Raw genomic sequence first — 20,615 nt, forward strand, 5'->3', positions numbered from 1 at the left:
CAGACCCACCACCCTCTCGGCGTGCGGCCCGGGCCCTATCTTCCTCGCTGCGCTCCCGCTCCCACTCCTCCTTTTGCCAAAGGATCAGGTTGTCCCTCAGTTTGGACTGGGTATCTGACTCACCCACCTCTATGTCCCTCTCCTCACAGAACCCTACCAGCTCCAACCTACTGTACCTAAACAGACTACAGAAGTTAAAAGCAGGCTCCATTTTGGCAGACGTTCCTGAGAAGAGTTCAACACAAGGAACCTGGGGGTCGGAGCTACACAGGAGTACACAATTCCCAAAAGGGTTCAGTGAGCTCTCTATCCTGGAGAACTCACACTCACTGTCTAGTGCCCCACACACCATCCACACACAACCCTCCCCTCGGACTGGTAAGGCAGTTTCTACCACCCCTGATCCCTCAACCTGACCACCACGTGACACAGGTACCAAACTCTGGGCGCAGGGCGGGGGACAAATGTACTGGACACAATTACACAATGATACCTTCAGGAGAAGAAATAAAGGAACTTCAAAACAATAATCCCTAAAATGTGGTTATCTAATGCAGAGTTTTGTGGTGTAGCCAGTTGCTGCTGCGGTACAGCGCAAACGCAAGTCCAAATCCCACCGCTGAACACCAATGTTAGACCTGGCGATTTCTGGTTGGCTGAGGCTTGCGCCAAAGCCAGGCAGAAACCACCACTCTAGTCAGGGCTGGGGAGTTACACGCCAAAGATAACCCCTGCTCACCCCCTTGGTAGCTTGGCACGAGCAGTCAGGCTTATCTCTGAGGCGATGTGTAAAGCGTTTGCGCGCGCACCCAGCAACAACACCCAAGGCCCACCACAAAGGAAACTCCACACAAGGTATTCTATAAAAATAACCTTTGTATTATACACAACACATTAGATAAAAACGCACACTTTACAATGTGCCAACAGGCACGGGCAGAATTTACAAGGGATTATGTACAAGACAGGGCCACCTGGACCACTGTCAGGAATTAGCACTTTTTGGAACGTAACACAAAAATATATAAGATCACTGTAGCACAAAAATAATATGTATAGCACACAACCAGTACTTACTGGTATCGGGGAAGTACCACCTACGTAACCCTAACTACTTTAGGAGACTGTTACGCAGGGAACTAGAACCTCACTAGCACCACCTGTACTAGGAGAAAGCAACAACCACCTACGTATCACAATACCTGTAGGGGTAATAGAACGTTACACTTGATGCCTAAAACATTCAGAGGTGTAGAGCAATGGCACATGACGCATCAAAACACATTCAGAGGTGCAGGTAGGAACACACATGATGCATAAAACATTCAGAGGTGTAAAAGCAATGGCACATGATGCATCCACACACATTCAGAGGTGCAAGTAGGAACACAATTGCGCAAAACTCCTATGCCACCACCTGTGGCAGTCCCTGGGCCAACTGGCCTGGAAGGGGCTAGGACGCCCTGCGTTCAACACAGTCAGGCTGCGCCAGCTGCGCAGACTAGAACAAGAATGGTCCCCCACCTAAACGTGGCAGCTGCCCACTAAGTGCTGGGCAGCTGGAAAACGAACTTCAGGCACTGCGTGCCTCTGGAGCCCTCTCTGGGCTTTGACCATTCAAAAATATGCCCCCTAGAGCCTTCGTGGCTCAGCACAACGTTGGAGCCTCACTGGGCTCTAGAAACAATGTGCCAGCTTTTGGAGCCTCACTGGGCTCGAGAAACAATGTGCCAGCTTTTGGAGCCTCACTGGGCTCTCTCGCAGTACCCCCGGTCGTTGGAGCGTCAGCGCTCTAAATAGGCATGCCCCCTCTCGTTGGAGCCTCCCGGGGCTCGTGAGCACAGCCCCCCTGCACCCCCCCCAGCAGATGCGCGGAGTCCCCCAGCCCTCTAGGCACTCACCGGCTGCTCGGGGGACTCCCGCGTCGTCTCCGCTCTCCGGGGAAGGCTCCGAGGCTTCTTGACACCGCGGAAGGGGCAGGCACCGACAACGTGCCTCGCGCCCCCTCCGTACCAGGTCCTGCCGCACTCCTCTCTCGGGTCCAGCGCGGGGTGGGCTCCCGCCTGGACCTCCACTCTTCCCGGGCACTTCTCCTCGCTGCACAGGAGCGCGGGGTAGGCTCCCGTCCGCTTCCTGTTTCCAAGTTCCGCCCCCGTCTCCACGAAGGCTGCCTGACTTCCGGGTTTCCTCGGCCCGGGCTGCAGCGGTGATCGGAACCCTCAGCAATAAGAGGGGTAGGCTCCCTCGTACATGCAATCCTCGGCGGGGTAGGCACCCGCCGCAGCGATAAGCAAATAAGCAGGGTGGGCACCCGCAAGCCGAATCAAAGCGCTTCACAGCGCTACAAGGTGAGCCAGCGCTCGCAGCGCTACAAAGGATCCTCAGAGCGCTCCCAGGCTCTGAGAGACAGCCAGTCCAGGAAAACAGCGCGCACAGCGCTTACAAAGTTCAGGAAGCGCTCCCAGGCGCTATGGATCACCAGAAAGGTCCAGCAAAGAGTCCTCAAAGAACAGGGGGCACAGGCTGGGCCCAGAGCCAGCACACAGGGCCCTCCAGCAGGGAGGCAGTCCCCAGTGGCGGTCTCTCCTGGCGCCCAGCAGCAGCAGGCCCCCCCTCAAGTGGATCCTGCAAGAGAACAACTTCTGTGGGGACACAGCCCCATTTTTATACAGTCAAATCCTTTGTCTAAGGTGCAGGGAAGGGGCGAACCAGTTCCAACAGGTTCCTGAGCACTTTGTTTTGCTCAGCCCCTCTCCCTATTCACTGGCAGGGCTAGGGTCATTAGACGCATCACAGGGGCCGGCGCCAGCATTGTGTGGGGGAATCCCTGTCCTATTCAGGACCCAGGTACACTCCTCCCCAGCCATCAACATGCTAACTCCCCATTCACCACTGGGTGACTCCTCCTGACTCTGGGGAATTCCCTAGTCCGTCACCTGACCTCACCAGCCAATCGCCAGACAAGCCACACATTTCAGACTGCACACTGAAGTGCCCACTTCTAGAAGTGGCACTTCCACACCAGGTACATGCACGCCGCACACATCAACGCGCAGCATTCACTCCCACGAGTCCGCACATACCAAACACGGGCCTGCACACCCCACGCATCAGGAACTACCGGGACACATACATTCCCCCATGCATTCCTATGGGAGGGCAGGCCAACCTCACAACACGCACGCACTTTACCCTGAGACACAGCGGTAAAGTGCGCAGAAACCAAAATCTATTACACCAAGTCACAATATTAAGCAAAAAGTCTCGGGGTGAACCGGCCAGAAGGGCCAAGTCCAACACTCAGATAATGAGAATGCCTTTTAATATTTAATATAATGCATCTAAGGATAATGCTGTAACATTTTGTATTGAGTCCTAGTTGTGTAAAACACACAAATTCGTTTTTTTTTCTTTTTCTGTGAGGCCTACTTTTTCATATTGGATTTTAATTCTAGTATTTTACCATTGTGGCAATATAATAATTGAACGTTCACACAGCTATACTTTGTTACTGCTTTTACTTTTAATAGTAGCGTGCAGCTACTTAACATATGTTATATAATTAATTCTTTGAATTTTAAAGTGTCATTTTTCCAATGGCATCTGTAGAACATATGACGAAAACAAACAAAATTGACCTCATTCCAGACATTTTCAAGAAGGGGGCCACACACTCATAACACACAACACAGATTACAAAGGCAAGCCAGTCTTACACAAAAAGCACAGTCGCTACTCACTCAAGCAAGTACTTCACAAGCATTACCACCGGTGTCAGTCCACAAACCTCATAGACACTCAAACACACAATCAACCCTCAAATCAACACCAGAAAAAAATAAGAGGCAGCCCACAGACTGTACTTAAACCAAACCATTTGTAAATCATATTTACAAACAAAAGAGCTCTGAAAAGCAGTCCAGAGACTGCACCAAGACAAGTTAACAGCCCAAAGACTGTTCCATGTTCAAGAAGACAGGCTCTAGCCCCAGACTTTTTCGAAAATATACCGAATTACCAGTTGGTCTGGCAGAGTGTCCACAAACAGTCTGTGTCTTTACCAAATCATACTTATTCCAGAAGCTATGCCTATTACAGGGGTCCACAGACCCACCCAAAACAAGACTTAGGAGGTGATTCCGATCCGGGTCGGACAGTTCTCCGAGATTTGTTCGTAGCCTTACCTTGCGACCAACCCGTACCCGGAGCCGGTCCGTCCTGTTGATGAAGTACGATGCGCATAACTGCCAAAATCCCGACCGACACGTAGGCTGTGACATAAGCTCCACTCTCCGGCAGAGTTGTAACTCCTAACGCCGAACCAAGTCGCCTGGAAGTAGTATCCATAGCAGTTTCTGAACTGACAAGTACAATGCGTACTTCCTACGCGCTGGATGGGCTGCCATGTACGGCACGTCACAGCATCCGGAATATAAGCATATTAGCTACGATTCGCGCCACAACTCAATCCACGACTGCGAGACGGACCAGCTTGCAACGGGTACGAGACGGAGCAACAAGCAGCATGTACAAGACGAACACATCATGAATCCCATTGCGCAGGTCATACCAGTACTCTTCATCTATGACCGGATGAAGAACAGACGCGGACGGCGCAGACGGTAAGTCAGACAACTACCACACAAACAAATGACATGTACATGCAAAATGGCACACACACACAGGGGATCCATATCCTGGCCACTAACAACAGGCCACCATAGGGGTTGTATGGCCAGCACCACTACCACCCCGACCCATAGGGCTTGTGTTGCACATCACCCCTGCCACCCCCACCCATAGGGGACCTGTTGCCCATCACCCCTGCCACCCCCACTCATAGTGAGCCTGTTGCCCATCACTCCTGACACCCTCACCCATAGTGGACCTGTTGCCCATCATTCATGCCATCCCCACCCATAGGGGACTTGGTGCCCATCACTACTGCCACCCCCACTCATAGGGGACCAGTTGCCCATCACCCCTACCACCCCCACCCATAGGTCTCATATTGCCCATCACCCCTGCCACCCCCACCCATAGTGGACCTGTTCCCCATCACCCCTGCCACCCCCACCCATAAGGCTTATGTTGCCCATCACCCCTGCCAGCCCCACTCATAGGGGACCTCTTGCCCATCACTACAGCCACCCCCACTCATAGGGGACCTGTTGCCCATCACTACTGCCACCCACACCCATAGGGCTCATGTTGCCCATCACCCCTGCCACCCCACCTATAGTGGACCTGTTGCCCATCACCCCTGCCACCCCCACCCATAGGGCTTATGTTGCCCATCACTCCTGCCACCCCCACTCATAGGGGACCTGTTGCCCTGCACTACAGCCAACCCCACTCATAGGGGACCTGTTGCCCATCACTACTGCCACCTCCACCCATAGGGCTCATGTTGCCCATCACCTCTGCCACCCCCACCCATAGTGGACCTGTTGCCCATCACCCCTGCCACCCCCACCCATAGGGCTTATGTTGCCCATCACTCCTGCCAACCCCACTCATAGGGGACCTGTTGCACAGCACTACTGCCACCCCCACTCATAGGGGACCTGTTGCCCATCACTACTGCCACCCCCACACATAGGGGACCTGTTGCCCATCACCCCTGCCACCCTCACCTATAGGGGACCTGTTGCCCATCACCCCTGCCCCCCCACTCATAGGGGACCTGTTGCCCATCACTACTGCCACCCCCACTCATAGGGGACCAGTTGCCCATCACCCCTGCCACCCCCACTTATAGGGGACCTGTTGCCCATCCCCCATGCCACCCCCACTCATAGGGGACCTGTTGCCCAGCACTACTGCCACCCCACTCATAGGGGACCTGTTGCCCCTCACTACTGCCACCCCCACACATAGGGGACCTGTTGCCCATCACCCCTGCCACCCTCACCTATAGGGGACCTGTTGCCCATCACCCCTACCCCCCCACTCATAGGGGACCTGTTGCCCATCACTACTGCCACCCCCACTCATAGGGGACCAGTTGCCCATCACCCCTGCCACCCCCACTTATAGGGGACCTGTTGCCCATCCCCCATGCCACCCCCACTCATAGGGGACCTGTTGCCCATCACTACTGCCACCCCCACCCATAGGGCTCATGTTGCCTATCACCCCTGCTACCCCCACTTTATAGGGGACATGTTGCCCATCACCCCTGCCACGCCCACTCATAGGGGAACTGTTGCCCAGCAGTACAGCCACCCCCACTCATAGGGGACCTGTTGCCCATCACTACTGCCACCCCACCCGTAGGGCTCATGTTGCCCATCACCCCTGCCACCCCCACCCATAGTGGACCTGTTGCCCATCACCCCTGCCACCCCCACCCATAGGGCTTATGTTGCCCATCACCCCTGTCACCCCCACTCACAGGGGACCTGTTGCCAAGCACTACTGCCACCCCCACTCATAGGGGACTTGTTGCCCATCACTACTGCCACCCCCACTCATAGGGGACCAGTTGCCCATCACCCATGCCACCCTCACTAATAGGGGACCTGTTGCCCATCACCCCTTTCACCCCCACCAATAGGGGACCTGTTGCCCATCACCCCTGCCACCCCCACCCATAGGGGACCAGTTGCCCATCACCCCTGCCACCCCCACTCATTGGAGACCTGTTGCCCATCACTACTGTCACCCCCACTCATGGGGGACCAGTTGCCCATCACCCCTGCCATCCCCACTTATAGGGGACCTGTTGCCCATCACCCCTGCCACACCCGCTTATAGGGGACCTGTTGCCCATCACTACTGCCGCCCCCACCCATAGGGCTCATGTTGCCTATCACCCCTGCTACCCCCACTTTATAGGGGACCTGTTGCCCATCACCCCTGCCACCCCCACTCATAGGGGAACTGTTACCCAGCACTACAGCTACCCCCACTCATAGGGGACCTGTTGCCCATCACTACCGCCACCCCCACCCATAGGGCTCATTTTGCCCATTGCCCCTGCCACCCCCACCCATAGAGGACCTGTTGCCCATCACCCCTGCCACCCCCACCCATAGGGATTACATTGCCCATCACCCCTGCCACCCCCACTCATAGGGGACCTGTTGCCCAGCACTACTGCCACCCCCACTCATAGGGGACCTGTTCCCTATCACTACTGCCACCCCCAGTCAGAGGGGACCAAGTGACCATCACCCCTGCCACCCGCACTTATAAGGGACCAGTTGCCCATCACCCCTGCCACCCCCACCCATAAGGCTTATGTTGCCCATCACCCCTGCCACCCCCACTCATAGGGGACCTGTTGCCCAGCACTACTGCCACCCCCACTCATAGGGGACCTGTTGTCCATCACTACTGCCACCCCCACTCATAGGGGACCTGTTGCCTATCACTACTGACACCCCCACCCATAGGGCTCATGTTGCCTATCACCCCTGCTACCCCCACTTTATAGGGCACCTGTTGCCCATCACCCCTGCCACCCCCACTCATAGGGGAACTGTTGCCCAGCACTACAGCCACCCCCACTCATAGGGGAACTGTTGCCCAGCACTACAGCCACCCCCACTCATAGGGGACCTGTTGCCCATCACTACTGCCACCCCACCCGTAGGGCTCATGTTGCCCATCACCACTGCCACCCCCACTCATAGTGGACCTGTTGCCCATCACCCCTGCCACCCCCACCCATAGGGCTTATGTTGCCCATCACCCCTGTCACCCCCACTCACAGGGGACCTGTTGCCAAGCACTACTGCCACCCCCACTCATAGGGGACTCGTTGCCCATCACTACTGCCACCCCCACTCATAGGGGACCAGTTGCCCATCACCCCTGCCACCCCCACTTATAGGGGACTTGTTGCCCATCACCCCTTCCATCCCCACCAATACGGGACTTGTTACCCATCACCCCTGCCACCCCCACCCATAGGGGATCAGTTGCCCATCACCCCTGCCACCTCCACTCATAGGAGACCTGTTGCCCATCACTACTGCCACCCCCACTCATAGGGGACCAGTTGCCCATCACCCCTGCCACCCCCACTTATAGGGGACCTGTTGCCCATCACCCCTGCCACCCCCGCTTATAGGGGACCTGTTGCCCATCACTACCGCCACCCCCACCCATAGGGCTCATTTTGCTTATCACCCCTGCCACCCCCACCCTTAGAGGATCTGTTGCCCATCACCCCTGCCACCCCCACCCACAGGGCTTACGTTGCCCATCACCCCTGCCACCCCCACTCATAGGGGACATGTTGCCTATCTCTACTGCCACCCCCACTCATAGGGGAACAAGTGCCCATCACCCCTGCCACCCCCACTTATAGGGGACCAGTTGCCCATCAACCTTGCCACCCCCACACATAGGGCTTATGTTGCCCATTACCCCTGCCACCCCCACTCATAGGGGACCTGTTGCCCATCACTACTGCCACCCACACCCATAGGGCTCATGTTGCCCATCACCCCTGCCACCCCACCTATAGTGGACCTGTTGCCCATCACCCCTGCCACCCCCACCCATAGGGCTTATGTTGCCCATCACTCCTGCCACCCCCACTCATAGGGGACCTGTTGCCCTGCACTACAGCCAACCCCACTCATAGGGGACCTGTTGCCCATCACTACTGCCACCCCGACCCATAGGGCTCATGTTGCCCATCACCTCTGCCACCCCCACCCATAGTGGACCTGTTGCCCATCACCCCTGCCACCCCCACCCATAGGGCTTATGTTGCCCATCACTCCTGCCAACCCAACTCATAGGGGACCTGTTGCCCAGCACTACTGCCACCCCCACTCATAGAGGACCTGTTGCCCATCACTACTGCCACCCCCACACATAGGGGACCTGTTGCCCATCACCCCTGCCACCCTCACCTATAGGGGACCTGTTGCCCATCACCCCTGCCCCCCCACTCATAGGGGACCTGTTGCCCATCACTACTGCCACCCCCACTCATAGGGGACCAGTTGCCCATCACCCCTGCCACCCCCACTTATAGGGGACCTGTTGCCCATCCCCCATGCCACCCCCACTCATAGGGGACCTGTTGCCCAGCACTACTGCCACCCCACTCATAGGGGACCTGTTGCCCATCACTACTGCCACCCCCACACATAGGGGACCTGTTGCCCATCACCCCTGCCACCCTCACCTATAGGGGACCTGTTGCCCATCACCCCTGCCCCCCCACTCATAGGGGACCTGTTGCCCATCACTACTGCCACCCCCACTCATAGGGGACCAGTTGCCCATCACCCCTACCACCCCCACTTATAGGGGACCTGTTGCCCATCCCCCATGCCACCCCCACTCATAGGGGACCTGTTGCCCATCACTACTGCCACCCCCACCCATAGGGCTCATGTTGCCTATCACCCCTGCTACCCCCACTTTATAGGGGACATGTTGCCCATCACCCCTGCCACGCCCACTCATAGGGGAACTGTTGCCCAGCAGTACAGCCACCCCCACTCATAGGGGACCTGTTGCCCATCACTACTGCCACCCCACCCGTAGGGCTCATGTTGCCCATCACCCCTGCCACGCCCACCCATAGTGGACCTGTTGCCCATCACCCCTGCCACCCCCACCCGTAGGGCTCATGTTGCCCATCACCCCTGTCACCCCCACTCACAGGGGACCTGTTGCCAAGCACTACTGCCACCCCCACTCATAGGGGACTTGTTGCCCATCACTACTGCCACCCCCACTCATAGGGGACCAGTTGCCCATCACCCATGCCACCCTCACTAATAGGGGACCTGTTGCCCAGCACCCCTTTCACCCCCACCAATAGGGGACCTGTTGCCCATCACCCCTGCCACCCCCACCCATAGGGGACCAGTTGCCCATCACCCCTGCCACCCCCACTCATAGGAGACCTGTTGCCCATCACTACTGCCACCCCCACTCATAGGGGACCAGTTGTCCATCACCCCTGCCACCCCCACTTATAGGGGACTGTTAGAAATGGCGATTTCTGGTTGGCTAAGGCTTGCGCCAAAGTCAGGCAGAAACCACCACTCTAGTCAGGGCAAGGAAGTTACACGCCAAAGATAACCCCTGCTCACCCCCTTGGTAGCTTGGCACGAGCAGACAGGCTTATCCCTGAGGCGATGTGTAAAGCGTTTGCGCGCGCACCCAGCAACAACAACCAAGGCCCACCACAAAGGAAACTCCACACAAGGTATTCTATAAAAATAACCTTTGTATTATACACAACATATTAGATAAAAACACACACTCTACAATGTGCCAACAGGCACGGGCAGAATTTACAAGGGATTATATGTACAGGGGACAGGGCCACATGGACCACTGTCAGGAATTAGCACTTAGAACATAGCACAAATCACCAATAGTAAACGTAGAACATAACACAAAGTAACTGTAGAGCACAACCAGTCTCTACTGGCGCAATAATGACCTCAGCGTCATCACACTAGCATCAGGTATAAAACCTATCCTGCATCTATCACAGGGGCATAAATCACATTATGCAATTCTCATTGGTCTAACTCATTAGACCTAACCACCTAGGTATAACTATACTAGGGGCGCACATCGCACAGGGAAGTATATTCTCCCTACCATCAACCTAAGCAGGTAAAACAACCTTCTAGGCAGAAATAACCACATTTAGAGGTATAAGACACAGGGTGCGCCAAACATACTATACACAATACATTTCCTAGCACCCAAAAGCACATTAGAGTCCAGGTTGCGCCAGAACCTAAACGTAGCAGCTGCCCACTACTTGCTGGGCAGCTGGGGACAAGCACAGGGCCTAAACGCTGCAGCTGGCACTAAGTGCTGCGCAGCTGTGGTAGGCAAATAGCGGCAGGGGGCTCTCATTAGCCCTTCACAACAAACTGCGCCAATCCTTGGAGCCCTCTAGGCTCTAGAACAAACTGTGCCAAACGTGGGAGCCATCTGGCTCAGAAAGTAACATGTCCCCAAACGCTGGAGCGTCCTGGCCATCTGGGCCACAGGCAACAAAGAATAGGGGACTGGCACCTCGGTGCCCTCTGGCCCCTACAGGGCGTGGAAATACTTTGCCCCCAAAACGTTGGAGCGGCCCGCTGCCTTCCGGGGCCGCTCTGATCACCAAGAAACTGCTCTCGTAGCTGGAGCCAGCTGGGGCTCTAAAATAAACATGCCCCCTCATTGGGGCGGCCCGCTGCTAACCGGGGCCGCCCAGGAAGTCGGCACCGGCAATGGTGCCTCTCTCTCATCCCCCCACTCACCGGCTATTCGGACTTCTCGGGGCACGGCAGGCGGGGCTCTCTCTTGCTCCCGGGAGCCTCGCTGGGGATTCGGCTGGGACTTTGGCTTTTCGCCCGGTCCCTTCCTTGGGACCGGGACTTCACTCGGGGCCGCATGCGGGGCTCCGTCTCCGTCACGGGAGCCCCGCGGGGAAACCTGTCCTCGGTCTCTTCTCTGCCCGGCGGGGCAGAGACACGGCGCGGCTTCCAACGAGAATGGCCGCACTTCCGCTTCCGTCCCGCGGCCCCGCCCACAACCAGGCGGGCCGCGGGCTCAGCGGCATCTTTTGAATGCGGCTCGGGCCGCGGCAGTGAAACGCGGGGTGGGCACCCGCATTGGGACCACAAGCACTCGGCATACCTCAGCGGGGTGGGCACCCGCAAGCCACGAACTCAATTAAAAGAGGCACAAGCGCGGGGTGGGCTCCCGCTACAGCACGCATCATGGGGGAATCCCTACGTCGGGATTCCCTCAGTGGAGATCGCAGCCCAGCGCTGCAAAGATCACACGCATTCCCTTTTCCTTGGGGGAAACCCGAATAAAGCGCTCTCCAGGCGCTATGTTGAGGACCAGAAAAGCACCTTGCTGCAAGGAAAATAAAGCGCTCCCAGGGCGCTAGGCCAGCATAAAGCCTTGGCAAGGTAAAAGGAAAAAGTTCTCATCAGTCCTGGGCATTTAGAAGATGGAGCAAAGCAGCTCCCAGCAAGGGAAAGTCCTCCAGGTATCCAGGGCATCCAGGGGCTGGGCAGGGCCCAGGGAGGCAAGCCTTCCCCTGGGCCCCAGCAGCAGCGCGCCCCTGGTAGATTCAAGTGCAGAACAAGAACATTTTGTAAGGGGACACAGCCCCTTTTTATACACCAAATCCCTTTGTCTGGGTTCAGGGTGAGGGGGAAAACCAGTCGCAGCTGGTTGGGGAGCACCCTTGATGTGCTCAGCCCCTCACTCTATTCATTGGCAGGGCTAGGGTCGTCAGTCGCACCACAGGGGGCGGAGCCAGCAGTGTGTGGGGAAAACCCTGCCCTATTCAGGTCCAAGGTGCACTCCTCCCCAGCCATCAGCATGCTAATCTCACACTCACCACTGGGGCAGACCCAACCAGACTCCTGGAGCCAGGCTCACCAGCCAGCTCCAGCCAATCACACGCCAGACGCACTGCACACAGAAGTGCCCACTTCTAGAAGTGGCACTTCCACACTAGGTACATGCACGCCGCACACATCATCACGCAGCATTCACTCCCACGAGTCCGCACATACCAAACTCGGGCCTGCACACCCCACGCATCAGGAACTACTAGGGACACATACATTCCCCATGCATTCCTATGGGAGGGCAGGCCTATCTCACCACATGCACGCAGAGCACGCACGCACTTTACCCTGGGACACAGGGAAAGTGCGCAGGAACCAAACAAATCACCACACCAAGTCACAAATAAAAAGCAAAAAGTTCAGGGGTGAACCTGCCAGAAGGGCCAAGTCCAACAGGGACCTGTTGCCCATCACCCCTGCCACCCCCGCTTATAGGGGACCTGTTGCCCATCACTACTGCCGCCCCCACCCATAGGGCTCATGTTGCCTATCACCCCTGCTACCCCCACATTATAGGGGACCTGTTGCCCATCACCCCTGCCACCCCCACTCATAGGGGAACTGTTACCCAGCACTACAGCCACCCCCACTCATAGGGGACCTGTTGCCCATCACTACCGCCACCCCCACCCATAGGGCTCATTTTGCCCATTGCCCCTGCCACCCCCACCCATAGAGGACCTGTTGCCCATCACCCCTGCCACCCCCACCCATAGGGATTACATTGCCCATCACCCCTGCCACCCCCACTCATAGGGGACCTGTTGCCCAGCACTACTGCCACCCCCACTCATAGGGGACTCGTTGCCCATCACTACTGCCACCCCCACTCATAGGGGACCAGTTGCCCATCACCCCAGCCACCCCCACTTATAGGGGACTTCTTGCCCATCACCCCTTCCATCCCCACCAATACGGGACTTGTTACCCATCACCTCTGCTAACCCCACCCATAGGGGACCAGTTGCCCATCACCCCTGCCACCTCCACTCATAGGAGACCTGTTGCCCATCACTACTGCCACCCCCACTCATAGGGGACCAGTTGCCCATCACCCCTGCCACCCCCACTTATAGGGGACCTGTTGCCCATCACCCCTGCCACCCCCGCTTATAGGGGACCTGTTGCCCATCACAACCGCCACCCCCACCCATAGGGCTCATTTTGCTTATCACCCCTGCCACCCCCACCCTTAGAGGATCTGTTGCCCATCACCCGTGCCACCCCCACCCACAGGGCTTACGTTGCCCATCACCCCTGCCACCCCCACTCATAGGGGACCTGTTGCCTATCACTACTGCCACCCCCACTCATAGGGGAACAAGTGCCCATCACCCCTGCCACCCCCACTTATAGGGGACCAGTTACCCATCAACCTTGCCACCCCCACACATAAGGCTTATGTGGCCCATCACCCCTGCCACCCCCACTCATAGGGGACCTCTTGCCCATCACTACAGCCACCCCCACTCATAGGGGACCTGTTGCCCATCACTACTGCCACCCACACCCATAGGGCTCATGTTGCCCATCACCCCTGCCACCCCACCTATAGTGGACCTGTTGCCCATCACCCCTGCCACCCCCACCCATAGGGCTTATGTTGCCCATCACTCCTGCCACCCCCACTCATAGGGGACCTGTTGCCCTGCACTACAGCCAACCCCACTCATAGGGGACCTGTTGCCCATCACTACTGCCACCCCCACCCATAGGGCTCATGTTGCCCATCACCTCTGCCACCCCCACCCATAGTGGACCTGTTGCCCATCACCCCTGCCACCCCCACCCATAGGACTTATGTTGCCCATCACTCCTGCCAACCCCACTCATAGGGGACCTGTTGCCCAGCACTACTGCCACCCCCACTCATAGGGGACCTGTTGCCCATCACTACTGCCACCCCCACACATAGGGGACCTGTTGCCCATCACCCCTGCCACCCTCACCTATAGGGGACCTGTTGCCCATCACCCCTGCCCCCCCACTCATAGGGGACCTGTTGCCCATCACTACTGCCACCCCCACTCATAGGGGACCAGTTGCCCATCACCCCTGCCACCCCCACTTATAGTGGACCTGTTGCCCATCCCCCATGCCACCCCCACTCATAGGGGACCTGTTGCCCAGCACTACTGCCACCCCACTCATAGGGGACCTGTTGCCCATCACTACTGCCACCCCCACACATAGGGGACCTGTTGCCCATCACCCCTGCCACCCTCACCTATAGGGGACCTGTTGCCCATCACCCCTGCCCCCCCACTCATAGGGGACCTGTTGCCCATCACTACTGCCACCCCCACTAATAGGGGACCAGTTGCCCATCACCCCTGCCACCCCCACTTATAGGGGACCTGTTGCCCATCCCCCATGCCACCCCCACTCATAGGGGACCTGTTGCCCAGCAGTACAGCCACCCCCACCCATAGGGCTCATGTTGCCTATCACCCCTGCTACCACCACTTTATAGGGGACATGTTGCCCATCACCCCTGCCACGCCCACTCATAGGGGAACTGTTGCCCAGCAGTACAGCCACCCCCACTCATAGTGGACCTGTTGCCCATCACTACTGCCACCCCACCCGTAGGGCTCATGTTGCCCATCACCCCTGCCACCCGCACCCATAGTGGACCTGTTGCCCATCACCCCTGCTACCCCCACCAATAGGGCTTATGTTGCCCATCACCCCTGTCACCCCCACTCACAGGGGACCTGTTGCCAAGCACTACTGCCACCCCCACTCATAGGGGACTTGTTGCCCATCACTACTGCCACCCCCACTCATAGGGGACCAGTTGCCCATCACCCATGCCACCCTCACTAATAGGGGACCTGTTGCCCAGCACCCCTTTCACCCCCACCAATAGGGGACCTGTTGCCCATCACCCCTGCCACCCCCACCCATAGGGGACCAGTTGACCATCACCCCTGCCACCCCCACTCATAGGAGACCTGTTGCCCATCACTACTGCCACCCCCACTCATAGGGGACCAGTTGCCCATCACCCCTGCCACCCCCACTTATGGGGGACCTGTTGCCCATCACCCCTGCCACCCCCGCTTATAGGGGACCTGTTGCCCATCACTACTGCCGCCCCCACCCATAGGGCTCATGTTGCCTATCACCCCTGCTACCCCCACTTTATAGGGGACCTGTTGCCCATCACCCCTGCCACCCCCACCCATAGGGCTTATGTTGCCCATCACTCCTGCCACCCCCACTCATAGGGGACCTGTTGCCCTGCACTACAGCCAACCCCACTCATAGGGGACCTGTTGCCCATCACTACTGCCACCCCCACCCATAGGGCTCATGTTGCCCATCACCTCTGCCACCCCCACCCATAGTGGACCTGTTGCCCATCACCCCTGCCACCCCCACCCATAGGGCTTATGTTGCCCATCACTCCTGCCAACCCCACTCATAGGGGACCTGTTGCCCAGCACTACTGCCACCCCCACTCATAGGGGACCTGTTGCCCATCACTACTGCCACCCCCACACATAGGGGACCTGTTGCCCATCACCCCTGCCACCCTCACCTATAGGGGACCTGTTGCCCATCACCCCTGCCCCCCCACTCATAGGGGACCAGTTGCCCATCACTACTGCCACCCCCACTCATAGGGGACCAGTTGCCCATCACCCCTGCCACCCCCACTTATAGTGGACCTGTTGCCCATCCCCCATGCCACCCCCACTCATAGGGGACCTGTTGCCCAGCACTACTGCCACCCCACTCATAGGGGACCTGTTGCCCGTCACTACTGCCACCCCCACACATAGGGGACCTGTTGCCCATCACCCCTGCCACCCTCACCTATAGGGGACCTGTTGCCCATCACCCCTGCCCCCCCACTCATAGGGGACCTGTTGCCCATCACTACTGCCACCCCCACTCATAGGGGACCAGTTGCCCATCACCCCTGCCACCCCCACTTATAGGGGACCTGTTGCCCATCCCCCATGCCACCCCCACTCATAGGGGACCTGTTGCCCAGCAGTACAGCCACCCCCACCCATAGGGCTCATGTTGCCTATCACCCCTGCTACCACCACTTTATAGGGGACATGTTGCCCATCACCCCTGCCACGCCCACTCATAGGGGAACTGTTGCCCAGCAGTACAGCCACCCCCACTCATAGTGGACCTGTTGCCCATCACTACTGCCACCCCACCCGTAGGGCTCATGTTGCCCATCACCCCTGCCACCCGCACCCATAGTGGACCTGTTGCCCATCACCCCTGCCACCCCCACCAATAGGGCTTATGTTGCCCATCACCCCTGTCACCCCCACTCACAGGGGACCTGTTGCCAAGCACTACTGCCACCCCCACTCATAGGGGACTTGTTGCCCATCACTACTGCCACCCCCACTCATAGGGGACCAGTTGCCCATCACCCATGCCACCCTCACTAATAGGGGACCTGTTGCCCAGCACCCCTTTCACCCCCACCAATAGGGGACCTGTTGCCCATCACCCCTGCCACCCCCACCCATAGGGGACCAGTTGACCATCACCCCTGCCACCCCCACTCATAGGAGACCTGTTGCCCATCACTACTGCCACCCCCACTCATAGGGGACCAGTTGCCCATCACCCCTGCCACCCCCACTTATGGGGGACCTGTTACCCATCACCCCTGCCACCCCCGCTTATAGGGGACCTGTTGCCCATCACTACTGCCGCCCCCACCCATAGGGCTCATGTTGCCTATCACCCCTGCAACCCCCACTTTATAGGGGACCTGTTGCCCATCACCCCTGCCACCCCCACTCATAGGGGAACTGTTACCCAGCACTACAGCCACCCCCACTCATAGGGGACCTGTTGCCCATCACTACCGCCACCCCCACCCATAGGGCTCATTTTGCCCATTGCCACTGCCACCGCCAGCCATAGAGGACCTGGTGCCCATCACCCCTGCCACCCCCACCCATAGGGATTACATTGCCCATCACCCCTGCCACCCCCACTCATAGGGGACCTGTTGCCCAGCACTACTGCCACCCCCACTCATAGGGGACCTGTTGCCTATCACTACTGCCACCCCCAGTCATAGGGGACCAAGTGCCCATCACCCCTGCCACCCACACTTATAGGGGACCAGTGGCCCATCACCCCTGCAACCCCCACCCATAAGGCTTATGTTGCCCATCACTCCTGCCACCCCCACTCATAGGGGACCTGTTGCCCAGCACTACTGCCACCCCCACTCATAGGGGACCTGTTGCCCATCACTACTGTCACCCCCACCCATAGGGCTCATGTTGCCTATCACCCCTGCTACCCCCACTTTATAGGGCACCTGTTGCCCATTACCCCTGCCACCCCCACCCATAGGGGACCTGTTGCCCATCACCCCTGCCACCCCCACTCATAGGGGAACTGTTGCCCAGCACTACAGCCACCCCTACTCATAGGGGACCTGTTGCCCATCACTACTGCCACCCCACCCGTAGGGCTCATGTTGCCCATCACCACTGCCACCCCCACTCATAGTGGACCTGTTGCCCATCACCCCTGCCACCCCCACCCATAGGACTTATGTTGCCCATCACCCCTGTCACCCCCACTCACAGGGGACCTGTTGCCAAGCACTACTGCCACCCCACACATAGGGGACTCGTTGCCCATCACTACTGCCACCCCCACTCATAGGGGACCAGTTGCCCATCACCCCTGCCACCCCCACTTATAGGGGACTTGTTGCCCATCACCCCTTCCATCCCCACAAATACGGGACTTGTTACCCATCACCTCTGCCAACCCCACCCATAGGGGACCAGTTGCCCATCACCCCTGCCACCTCCACTCATAGGAGACCTGTTGCCCATCACTACTGCCACCCCCACTCATAGGGGACCAGTTGCCCATCACCCCTGCCACCCCCACTTATAGGGGACCTGTTGCCCATCACCCCTGCCACCCCCGTTTATAGGGGGACCTGTTGACCATCACTACCGCCACCCCCACCCATAGGGCTCATTTTGCTTATCACCCCTGCCACCCCCACCCTTAGAGGATCTGTTGCCCATCACCCGTGCCACCCCCACCCACAGGGCTTACGTTGCCCATCAGCCCTGCCACCCCCACTCATAGGGGACCTGTTGCCTATCACTACTGCCACCCCCACTCATAGGGGAACAAGTGCCCATCACCCCTGCCACCCCCACTTATAGGGGACCAGTTGCCCATCAACCTTGCCACCCCCACACATAAGGCTTATGTTGCCCATCACCTCTGCCACCCCCACCCATAGTGGACCTGTTGCCCATCACCCCTGCCACCCCCACCCATAGGGCTTATGTTGCCCATCACTCCTGCCAACCCCACTCATAGGGGACCTGTTGCCCAGCACTACTGCCACCCCCACTCATAGGGAACCTGTTGCCCATCACTACTGCCACCCCCACACATAGGGGACCTGTTGCCCATCACCCCTGCCACCCTCACCTATAGGGGACCTGTTGCCCATCACCCCTGCCCCCCCACTCATAGGGGACCTGTTGCCCATCACTACTGCCACCCCCACTCATAGGGGACCAGTTGCCCATCACCCCTGAAACCCCAACTTATAGTGGACCTGTTGCCCATCCCCCATGCCACCCCCACTCATAGGGGACCTGTTGCCCAGCACTACTGCCACCCCACTCATAGGGGACCTGTTGCCCATCACTACTGCCACCCCCACACATAGGGGACCTGTTGCCCATCACCCCTGCCACCCTCACCTATAGGGGACCTGTTGCCCATCACCCCTGCCCCCCCACTCATAGGGGACCTGTTGCCCATCACTACTGCCACCCCCACTAATAGGGGACCAGTTGCCCATCACCCCTGCCACCCCCACTTATAGGGGACCTGTTGCCCATCCCCCATGCCACCCCCACTCATAGGGGACCTGTTGCCCAGCAGTACAGCCACCCCCACCCATAGGGCTCATGTTGCCTATCACCCCTGCTACCACCACTTTATAGGGGACATGTTGCCCATCACCCCTGCCACGCCCACTCATAGGGGAACTGTTGCCCAGCAGTACAGCCACCCCCACTCATAGTGGACCTGTTGCCCATCACTACTGCCACCCCACCCGTAGGGCTCATGTTGCCCATCACCCCTGCCACCCGCACCCATAGTGGACCTGTTGCCCATCACCCCTGCCACCCCCACCAATAGGGCTTATGTTGCCCATCACCCCTGTCACCCCCACTCACAGGGGACCTGTTGCCAAGCACTACTGCCACCCCCACTCATAGGGGACTTGTTGCCCATCACTACTGCCACCCCCACTCATAGGGGACCAGTTGCCCATCACCCATGCCACCCTCACTAATAGGGGACCTGTTGCCCAGCACCCCTTTCACCCCCACCAATAGGGGACCTGTTGCCCATCACCCCTGCCACCCCCACCCATAGGGGACCAGTTGACCATCACCCCTGCCACCCCCACTCATAGGAGACCTGTTGCCCATCACTACTGCCACCCCCACTCATAGGGGACCAGTTGCCCATCACCCCTGCCACCCCCACTTATGGGGGACCAGTTGCCCATCACCCCTGCCACCCCCGCTTATAGGGGACCTGTTGCCCATCTCTACTGCCGCCCCCACCCATAGGGCTCATATTGCCTATCACCCCTGCTACCCCCACTTTATAGGGGACCTGTTGCCCATCACCCCTGCCACCCCCACCCATAGGGCTTATGTTGCCCATCACTCCTGCCACCCCCACTCATAGGGGACCTGTTGCCCTGCACTACAGCCAACCCCACTCATAGGGGACCTGTTGCCCATCACTACTGCCACCCCCACCCATAGGGCTCATGTTGCCCATCACCTCTGCCACCCCCACCCATAGTGGACCTGTTGCCCATCACCCCTGCCACCCCCACCCATAGGGCTTATGTTGCCCATCACTCCTGCCAACCCCACTCATAGGGGACCTGTTGCCCAGCACTACTGCCACCCCCACTCATAGGGGACCTGTTGCCCATCACTACTGCCACCCCCACACATAGGGGACCTGTTGCCCATCACCCCTGCCACCCTCACCTATAGGGGACCTGTTGCCCATCACCCCTGCCCCCCCACTCATAGGGGACCAGTTGCCCATCACTACTGCCACCCCCACTCATAGGGGACCAGTTGCCCATCACCCCTGCCACCCCCACTTATAGTGGACCTGTTGCCCATCCCCCATGCCACCCCCACTCATAGGGGACCTGTTGCCCAGCACTACTGCCACCCC

The sequence above is a fragment of the Triturus cristatus genome, chromosome 4_2 (genome assembly GCF_964204655.1).
Source record: "Triturus cristatus chromosome 4_2, aTriCri1.1, whole genome shotgun sequence".
Classification (NCBI taxonomy): Eukaryota; Metazoa; Chordata; class Amphibia; order Caudata; family Salamandridae; genus Triturus; species Triturus cristatus.